The 11,030-nt window shown below is 36.1% G+C and overlaps 1 non-coding gene across 1 annotated transcript; it reads left to right on the forward strand.

Annotated features, from left to right (window-relative positions):
* Nucleotides 1-8,351: 8,351 nt before the first annotated feature.
* Nucleotides 8,352-8,492, forward strand: LOC138400342 (U4 spliceosomal RNA). Its single transcript, XR_011236244.1, has one exon. It is a non-coding gene; the product is annotated as a U4 spliceosomal RNA (small nuclear RNA).
* Nucleotides 8,493-11,030: the final 2,538 nt, after the last annotated feature.

Genomic DNA, 11,030 nt, shown 5'->3' on the forward strand with positions numbered 1-11,030 from the left:
ATGCCCTCAATGCAGTATCCCTGAGAACAGCTGGAGACATATCTAGGAAACTTTTCTTCTAAGTTCTAAGTGTTTCTGAGGTTTCAGACCTTTCAGTAAAGTATTTGGAGGTTTTCATAGATAGATAGAGTCTGATTAGCATAGACCTGGGTTGGATTAATTTAGACCTTATTTCAACCCTCCCTCAAACTCAGTACTCTTCCCTATGTAACATATTCATTTTTTGAACACCCATTATATTTATAGCACTGTTTAGGACATGAGAATATTTCAGTGAATATGAACAATACAATCAAGACTGTTGCCCTTTATTTAAGCAGTTGAGGAAGAAGACAATCTAAAAAGCCAATAAATAAAAGTAAAAGAGACACAAATTCCACAGAACTTATCTTTTGGGTCATGAGCTACAAAGAAAAGTATCAAGCACAGTGCTTGATTTAATAAATGTTTGAATTTGAAATGTTGAACAGAGTATTTGAGGGACAAAGAAAAGTATCAAGCACAGTGCTTGATTTAATAAATGTTTGAATCTGAAATGTTGAACAGAGTATTTGAGGGACATAAGCATATTCAAATAAAGAAATTTTAATAATAACTAAAGACAGCAGCATCACCATTTTCCTGAAATGCATAATTTATAAGTAAATAGACAAATAAGTGAGCATTTATATTTGTATTTAAGACAGAATAATTGAACATAATTTGTCATATAGATTGCTACTTGCACAATTTGCCAATATGCTTAGATTGCTTCACCATTCTGAGTTAGACTTATTTTCATAAAATACTGTATCTCAATGTGAGAATAAGCCAAAACTTCCAGAAATGAGGCAGCTATGGCTTCACAGTACACTGAAAGCTCTCAGCAGGCAGATGAGAACAAACTCAGAGTCAGCAGGGCAGGACCTAGGGAAAATCGGTCAAGGCAATGATGCTGAGACCAGATACAAAGAAGAATGATAAACCTACATTTGACTCATACTAATGTGCAGTGGTGAGACAAAAGGATCAGGTCTGATATGAGGGAGAAGGGTATCGAAAACCCCAGGGATGAAGATCCAAAGGATGCCTAGTCATCGATCAGGAATTGACAAAGCAGGAAAGAGGCTGAAAAAGAAAATAGACTAAGAGATCATTCTCTCAATCTAATGATTAGGTTTCATATACATTCTAAAAGGAAAACTAGAGAACAAATGGACAGAAAGATGAGTTAAGTCTAATGATTCTTATAGGAATGCAGGATCTAAGGGAATTTTACTGCCTGTGTACTGCCAGGTGTGGCCTAGGGCCACCAGAGATTACAGTGAGGCACACTGAATATAACAGGTGTGAATAGGTAGCTATGCACCTCCATGCTATATTGTCATCGGCCTAGTAAAGGTATAATATGAAAAGGTTCATCACTATGGGCAACTTGGAGAGGTACAGGCTAACAATCATGGTATTCATGTCTTGATGTATTTCCATTTATTTAAACATATATGAAGACATCAGTATTTGTCATTTCATTTATTCATTCCTGAATTTGTTCAACAAACATCTGTGGACCTATTTGGAAATCAAGACTGTGTTGTTGGCCGGGCGCGGTGGCTCACGCCTGTAATCCTAGCACTCTGGGAGGCCGAGGCGGGTGGATTGCTCAAGGTCAGGAGTTCGAGACCAGCCTGACCAACAGCGAGACCCCGTCTCTACTAAAAATAGAAAGAAATTATCTGGCCAACTAAAATATATATAGAAAAAATTAGCCGGTCATGGTGGCACATGCCTGTAGTCCCAGCTACTTGGGAGGCTGAGGCAGTAGGATTGCTTAAGCCCAGGAGTTTGAGGTTGCTGTGAGCTAGGCTGATGCCACGGCACTCACTGTAGCCCGGGCAACAAAGTGAGACTCTGTCTAAAAAAAAAAAAAAAAAAAAAAAAAGACTATGTTGTCTATACAATTCCATTAATAGAACATCCTGACATTACTGCATTCTGCTCTTTGCGGTAGAACAGCTATTTACATTTTAGCAAAATGCTGAGCTATGTACATAATGCCCATGAGAGAATTAGAACTATGATGGACATGAGCCCAGGGCCAGCCTGAGGCAAAACAATCGTAACAAAAATGGGAGGAAAAAAACCTATGAGGGATATTTGAGCAAATTTGTTTTTATAAACCTGGAGTGAGCGGTGTGGCTGTTGCATGTGATTATTTTCTTGAACAACAAATAGATTCTAACATATCTGAAATAGTCCGTATCGGTATGGGACAAGATTGTGTATAAAAAAATAAATACCATCTTTCTGACCAACAAGATGGGCAAAAACAAATCTTTATTGAGTGCATAATGATTTCTTCAGAGAGTTTATCAGGTTGATGACCTAGCATTGGCATCTTAGCCTGCCACATTGTTCCTCTCTCCTCTTCACGGGAGCTCATATCAACTGATAACAAACCAAAATAAAAGCGAATGAAACAGAAACATTATTTCTGTTTGAAATGGCTTTGAAAAAAACATAATAGGTCATTTATGTATAGAAACATTACAATAAAAGGTATTACTTTTTAAATGTTTCATGGCATTTCATGTTACAAAGTATATGCTATAGAGGTCTATTTCAGGCAAGCTACGTGACTGTCGGGGTCATGCTGCATTATTATTCCTATTCTTTAGATGAGGAAAAAGAAACTTAGGACAAGTAGAAAGCGTGTTGGTCATAAACTAGCAAACAGAGGCAAGAAATCTGCCTGGCTCCACAGTCCACAACCTTTTCGGACCGTTGCTATGAATTTTAGCTGTGTTGGGGATGGCTGAACCAATCTTTCTTCCCATAAGTCTCTTCTATGATATCTTTAAAAAAATCAGAGAAGAAATTTACTTTACTTTATGACAAAATTGTCAAATAGGAGCAGAAAGACAATCTCAATGTGGAAATGGATTAATGAAGACCTAAGGGAAAATTCAGAATGAAAAGGAATGCCATAGAACCTTTAAAAATAGAGGCACTTCCCTGTCTTGGGAACATTAAAGGTCTCGTCTATAAATGCCATGTACAATAAATTGAACCACACTCAGATCATTCACCTTGGGAGAATGAGTCAAACAATGTGAGAACTTCAAGCTGTCACTTTCAAGAATTGTAAGACCGACCTAAGACTTCACCTCTAGCAATCAAAATTGAGAAGTTAAAAAATTAAATGAAATAGCTGGATGTTGCTTTTAGTGGAATTGATGCCTTAAGTTTAAATCACTGCTGGTGTAAGAATATATGGAAAAAAAGAAAAACAGCACTGTCAGGAACCAGATTTCAAATACAGGTTTGACAAGCTACAACTTATCCATGAAAATAAATGCAAACATTATTAAGGAATCTGGACTGTATCCTGTAGGCTAAAGTTGGGGTGAGGATATCATTTAGAATTTAAACAGAGACAACTATTTCAAAAATAGATCTTACTCCGTGTCTGTTTCCATGTCATCCCATACTTGTTTCTCTACATTATTAACCTTTAAATTTTAATGATTCACTCCTCTGAATGGCCACTAGACTGTTAGCTGTTTGAGGGTGGGGACTGAGTCTTGTTATACCAGCACGTGGCATGGTTCATTCTACAATGCCTCAATTAATGTTAGAAGGAATGATTGGGTTTTAATTTCAGAAAACTATCATGGCCTCTTGTAACCTGGATTGAAGTGGGAAAAAATTGGAAGCAAGAAGAACGTTTGGAATTATTACTGTTTAGGAAAGGAGAAATAATGCTGGCCTGATTTAAGCCTGGGGAAGGGCAGTTGGAAAGAAGGCAATGGATTTGAGTGTTTTAGTAAGTAAAATCAAGACTGATTGGTGACTAGGTAAAAAAGTGGGCAGGGGAGAGGGAAAAAATGAGACTTATGCCTATGTTTCTATACATGACTATTTAAGTGGGATGTAATTAATCAGAATTAGGGATGCAGAGGAAAAAGCAAGTTTGGAGAATAACAACAATGACTTTCAGCATTAATGGGTTTATGTCTTCTTTCCAGGAGTATACAAGTATTCATGTCCTGGTTAGCATTTCTGCCTCACCACACACTGCAGCATATCTCCAACAGGACTTAAGTAGTTTTTGCATTAACTTCTTATCCTTACTTCTTTTCAAAGTCATTCTTTCATAATTAAGTAGTACATTATTCTTTTAGGATGAGTTATTTTCCTTGCCAAATATATTTTCCTAGAGCAAGTCCTTGTGAGTTATTTATATAAAATGTGTTTAGTTTTGTTGTCATGACTGAAAATAACTTTTGTTCTCAACCTTCTTTGTAGTTTCCAAGAGAAAATGTATGGCTAAATTCCAGAGAGTGCACCAGTCAATTACCTTGGGTGGGTCTTGATTTATTGACTGAGGTGCCGTATACAGCCTTCACTGCTATCTTCTGACTGTCTTATTTCTAGTGCTGTAGTACAAAGGAAAAGCCAGAGATATGAGAGGGAGACATATTTGTGTTTAAATCCCAATATCACAGCATTCATTTAATCTCTATGAGCCACAGTTGCTCTATCTATAATACTTTTCTTCATCGTATTGCTTCAAAGAAAAAAAAATGAAATAATGTAAAAGGAAGTCTCAGTTACATATTTCCATTGCAGTGTATCTGCTTACACTGCTTATGTTCGTGCTCAAATTTTTTTTCTTATATAAATAACATGTAGAATTTCTGACCAACTATGAAGAGGAAACAGAGAGCCACTAAAATAAAAAGATGGAAAACTTTATGATATTATTCTTTGTTTGTTTTGTCTTGCCCTGTTGTCCAGGCTGGGGTGCACAGTGGTACAATCATAGCTCACTGCAACCTCCAACTCCTGGGCTCAAGCAATCCTCCCACCTCAGTCTTCTGAGCCAGGACTACAGGTGCATACCACTACTCCTGGCTAGTTTTTTAAAAAAAAAATTATAGAGAAGGGGTCTGCTATGTTGCACAGGCTAGTCTTGAACTCCTGGGCTCAAGCAATCCTCTTGCCTCAGCCTCTCAAGGAGTTAGGCTTATAATATGAGCTACCACATCCAGCCTATATATTATTTTTTAATGTTGTAGGTAATGCTAAGATTGTAACTTGTCAAATACATTTTATAAAAGTGTCAGAATTAAAAAATACTTCGACAGGCTGAAATAGTGAATTGGAACTAATAAGACATTTAATAGGGTAAAAAGTGGAGTTGACAGGTATTATAGGAAGCCTAGAGATCTTGAGTTGACTTCTCATCTAATTGAACCACAATATGGCTTCCTTAAAAGAAAATTCAGTTCTAATCTGCCTTAATAGAGGTAGAGGGTCCAGAACAAAGAAGGTGACAGCCTGCCATTATAGTTGTCACTCATCAGATATCCTCCATGTAGAGAAAAAGAGAGAATTAGCACAAAGAATAGTTTAGTAACCAAACATTATGTGAAGGATACTAAAGGAATTACGGGAGCTTAAGACAAATATCAACTTCATCTTCTGTAAAATGAGATGGGGGTAAAAGATATGCTCCACTCTCTTGCTCCAGTTGTCTATCGCAACATAACAAACTACCCCAAAACTTAGTTGAGTCAGACAATGGACATTTCGTTATGCTCATGGATTCTGTGGGTCAGAATTCAGAAAAAGCACAGCTGGGGCAGTCCTTCTCTGTAATGTCATCATAGATAACCAGATAGCTCAGGATGCCTCAAATGGCTAGGTGATAGGACAACTGGGCCAGGGAAGCCACTTCCAAGAAAGTTTCCATGCTAAGAGTTCTGGTGCCTTTTGCCGGGAGGGGAAAAGGACAGGCTCAGCTGTGCTGTCAGATGTGGAGCCCTGTGCAGCCTCCCCAGCATGGTGGTCTCAGGGTGGCCAACCTTCTAACATGGCAGCTCTGGGCTTTAAAAGCGAGTGCTCCAGCGAAGAAGGCAGACGCCGCACAGCCTTTACGACCAGCTTTGAAGTCAGAGTGTCACTTCTGCATACTCTAGAGTCTGAAGCTCAGAAAGCCCACCCAGATTCCAGGGACAGGAACACAGTTCTCAGCACGTGTTTTAAAACTACCACGTGTCCTTTCCAACTCTAAAACGCTATTACTTTCTATCTCGTATCTAGGTAAAAATGGGGCAGATTTTGGCTCCAAGTGAAAAAAAAAAAAAAAAAAAAGAGCTTACTTGATATAAAGAATAGCTGAAAGGGGGATGGTGTGAATTATGAGAAAATTTCTCAGGATGTTGAAGAAGTATGAAATTTAGGAGTACGTAAAGACAAAGATCACATTTTTCTGTGAATCTCAGGAGAATAAAAAAACTTGGAATTTGAGTTACTACTACTACTTGGTGGGAGTATTCAAAGAGAAAAATCACATGAGGTTGTCTTTAAAGTAATTTCCAGAGAAAGACCAAGAGACCAAGTGAGAATAGATCAGTAGTCACCAATGTGTCATCTGACAGAATACTGGGTACTCACTAAACAAGGCCATGTGTTGTATACAAATCAAGTATATTTTGAACTACATATAAATGCCTGTAAGCATTTATGACAGAGGACTGTATGTAATTCTGTGTGAAAATTTCTAAGAAATTATCATTTCTGATATAGAATGATGCCTAGTTCACTTATAAGGAAGGGAAAACTAAACTCTGGAGGCCATCCTATTCTCTTTAATGGAAGGGAGGCTGGGCAGCGGGGGCTAACTGATAAAGGGAGCATCTTTTACTTGCAACTGTGAACTCATGGAACTGGTCCTTTAGGACAGGACAATGTCTAAGATAGAAAAAAAGAGTTCTAAGGGTTAGTGGTGAGAAGCAGAATCAGGTCTAAATGAGTTGTCAATTCAGTGAAGACCTGAGCTATGTATCCAGAGTTGACACGTAAGATCAGGGGGTCATAAAATCTGGATAGAATGAAGCAAAAATACTAAGTGGAACTGAATAGAGTGGCTAAATACATACCTGAGGACGAACTTTTAGATATTCCATGCATGGAGTCAGAAACGATCCATGAGCTTACGTGGCAGATAGAGCCTATGGAAGTAGGGTATGATAGGAATGAGTCTCGTGGCTCTACCCAGATGAAGGCAATTATGAACAAAATGGGTTCCAGACAAAATCTTTGTGAGAAGAGCAATTGCTAATATTTCAGCTGGCTTTGTTATGTGGATCCAGGACAGGGCAGTTAAAAGAGAAGTCAGGTCATTTGTGGTTGTAAGGGACAGCTGCCTCTGGGATGGAGCAGCTAAAGGCTTGGAGAGGTGACAGGGCATTTAGAACTAAGAAACACATTACTGGCCTGCCTCGTATGTACCAAGGAAAGTTGCTAGAAAGTTTACATGTTAGCACATGGAATTATGAGAAACAAGTCTGCATTTTCAAAGGAGAAAGAACAGTGCATATATATTTTCAGAAAGCCTCAAATAAATATTGGTCAAATAAAATATCTTTCCAAAGTTGCTCCCCGTTCACTTCCTCAGTAGCTTTGTGTTTTTTCAGCCATGTGTCCTTCATTACGTGGGCTACTTGCATCTGGCTTTTATATTCTGGTTGCTATATTTAGATGTTTTAATTGACTCCTCTCACTAGGTAAGGTGTCCAACTCAATCATTACTCCCGATTAGCACATTGTTCATTGTAATTTGCTCTTCAGGGTTTAGTGACTTTGACTTGTTGGTTAAGTTTGCCTAACACAGACAGGCCTACACTGCCCAAATATTAACTATGTAAGAAGAAAAGCAAATTTATAATGTCTCTTAGACATTGTAAGAGTCTGGAGATTAGTTTACAAGTAATAACTATGTATAATTTAAATAATATAAGTAATTTATGAGCTTAAGCCCAATAAAATTGACATTCTTTTAACTGTGGCTTTGCAAAGTACCCCTTTTTTTCCCCAACCATGTCTCTGAGGTTTTTATTTATTTATTTATTTTTGCTTGTTTTTGCATTACTTATGAAAATACTTCGATTTAAGAAGAGCTTTATCAAAAGGAGGTTAATCATTTAGTCTAAACTAATTAGTTTAATTAAAATTGGTTTTTAACTTATTCTTTGCTAAAACTAAATTTTTTGAAAGAGAAGAAAATCTATAGATATTGATGCTTCAAAATTTTTTAAGTACCTCAGAGACAGGCTAAAAAGGTGAAACTACTTCTTTTAAATTATTTTTCAATTAGCATAAATATTAATTGAAAACACCTTAGAAAAGGAACATAAGTATTCAGAAAATAAAAATTACCTATAATTATTTTTATATAATATAAATTTCATATATTTTCCTTCAGATTATATGACTATATGCACGTATGTATAAAACACATATATATGTGCTACGTATACAATATCATGTTACTTTAAAAACATAATTTTAAATTAATTTAAGAAATTAGCTTTGCACAGTAACACTCTTATAGCCAATGAGGTTTATCTGAGGTGTGATTATTGCTAATTGAAAACTTTTCCCAATACCTCACCATCACAACTTGAAATACAGTCAGTATTGGCAATTTTTGACAGTCTTTATTGAGACTAAAAAAAAAAAAAAGAAAGAAAATATGTTATATATAAAACAAATAACTCTTATAATTGAACTCTTACAATTTTTCTGTTTTTATGAAGCACATCTCTGTTACTTTGGATACATTCTTAAAAGTAAATTTGTAGTTAAAGTATATTGATTTGAGTCCATGCTTTTCAATACTTCTTTCCTATATTTTCCCATTGAAATAGTAATAGTCGAAGGATGGTTATAATAGAGAAAAACCTATATTGTCACTAAAATCTCATGATAGATGCCATCTAAATGCCAGAAAAAATAAGGACATTCTATAAAACATAGAGAAAGACCAGGAGTAAAAATAATCAACCATCAACAATAGACTGGAAGCAGGAAATACAAAGATGTATTCACCCAATGATATAATGCCCAGGTCTGAAGGTGACAATACCTCTACTTGCAGTCCATTAGGTGAGAACTTAGGCACATGGCTATGCCTAGTTGCAAGTAAAGCTGGGAGATATATTTTCTAGCTGCTCTGAGCAATCTTGTTATCAGCCACAACTCTATTACTATGGAAGAAGGGAGAGTAGATTTTAGCAATCAATCAACAGTGCTGCCACACTGTATAATTATTATTCACTGCAGAAAAAGATATTTTAATGACTACATTTTTGTTCTCTATAATTTAATTCCCCCTTTCTCTATCACATCGAGTATCTATAAAAGGCAAGTCTTTAGGAGACCAAGTGCCTGTAAAAGACAAAATTTAGAAGACTTTATAGCTGTTGCAGAATAAAAATACAAAGTAAATGGACTGTGGATTGGGCTGGCAACTTTTGACTGTATTGGAGACTTGAAGTTAAAACTGGCAGGCTCAGGGCCTCAGAATTTGAGCTCAACAGTCATAGAGAGAACTAAATAAATATTTATATTAAGGTTGTGAAAGATGCCCTTATCAGCCTCATGGCTGACATGGTGAAAACCAAATTTAAAGCGTGTTTACTGTTGCTTTCTTTTTAAGTTAGAGGATTATCTGTCTATCTATCTATCTATCTCTCTACCTACCAATCTGTCCCCTAAAGATATTTCTTTTTTTTCAATTGGTCCTTTTGAATTCATCCTGATATTGTTAGATGGGTTAAATATTTTCTTAATGTTTTTCTGAAAATACTGGCTAGAAGTTTTTGTCTGTCCCCTGAGTTAATTTACATATTTAATAATCTTTAGTTTTTTAATTCCATCTTTTTCTTTCTCATTCTGAAAGCATTTGTCTAATGTCTATTCCTGTTTTTCTTATGGCAGTTTTTTATTTGAGCCTAAAAATGAGAAGGTAGAAAAGTGACCAAAGCAGCACTTTAGAGGGACTTGATGCCCGACACCTGACCGTCTTCACTTTGGGAGAATCATGCAGACTTGAACATCACGCTTGGTGTTCCTAAAGGTCAACAGAAATGGTAGTTTAACCTTGGGTGCCCAAACAAACCCTAGACCATGTACTCAACTTTTAGAGCAGAAACTTATAACTTTTATGTAGGAGAAAATGCCTGGCTATGGGCCACTGGGTGTGGGAGATGGGAGATGGGCAATTGCATATGCTATGTGGAGAACTTTCGCTACTTTTACGGTGGGTTCTGTTTCTTTCTAATATCTTTTCTACTTGCCCCACTTCTGGGCTTCTTACTCTAAGCCAGTCAATCTCTCCTTCAAACAACCAGGTCTACCCATGAGGTATGCTCCATGCTACTGCGCCATGCTTCCCCAGTGCCCTCGTCTATCTGCTTTCCTTCTTCCACTAATGTATTTAGTATTTTTGATTCCTGATTCAGATCTTTTCACTCTTTATTACAATTTTAGGGATCTTTTCACTCTTTATTACAATTTTAGGGGACTTTAAGAGGGTGAGGTGATTAGTTCTATTGGACTAAGTCTGCCATCTTGAATCAACTGAATATTTGTTTACAAATAGAGTAATATTCTATATAATGTTTTAAAATTTTTTAGTTAGCTATCAAAAATATATTTCTATCATTAAGCATTCTCTTATAACAATACTTTAATAACTATATTTAATATTTTAAGGCACACAATAAATTATTTGTTTGGAATAAATTATTTTCTCATTTTCCCCATTTTAAATAGTGATCAATTCATTTCTTTGTAATTATGTCTTTGTCCCTGGCAATAATTAAACTCTTAGGAGAAATACCTAGAAGTTAAATTACTGAATGAATAGATATATCAATTCAAAAATTGATGCGTTGCCAAATTGTCATATAAAAAGCTGTGACAATTTATATTTCTACCACAAGTGAGAAAGAATAATAAAACATCCTCTGGGTTTTATTATTTTTAAGCTGAGACAATATATGGTAATTAAGTAGAGCATAGCATTGTTTAATTTGCTTTTCTTTGATGACTGCACAGATTGAAGACAGTTTCATATGTTTTATTAATCACTGGTAACTTGGTGAACTTGAATTATCCATTCACACACTTTGCCCATATTTCTATTGGTTTGTTCTCATTTTTTCTAGTCAATTTCAAAAACAGGTGTCTGTATTAAAGAT

This window comes from Eulemur rufifrons, chromosome 19 (assembly GCF_041146395.1).
Source record: "Eulemur rufifrons isolate Redbay chromosome 19, OSU_ERuf_1, whole genome shotgun sequence".
Taxonomy (NCBI): Eukaryota; Metazoa; Chordata; class Mammalia; order Primates; family Lemuridae; genus Eulemur; species Eulemur rufifrons.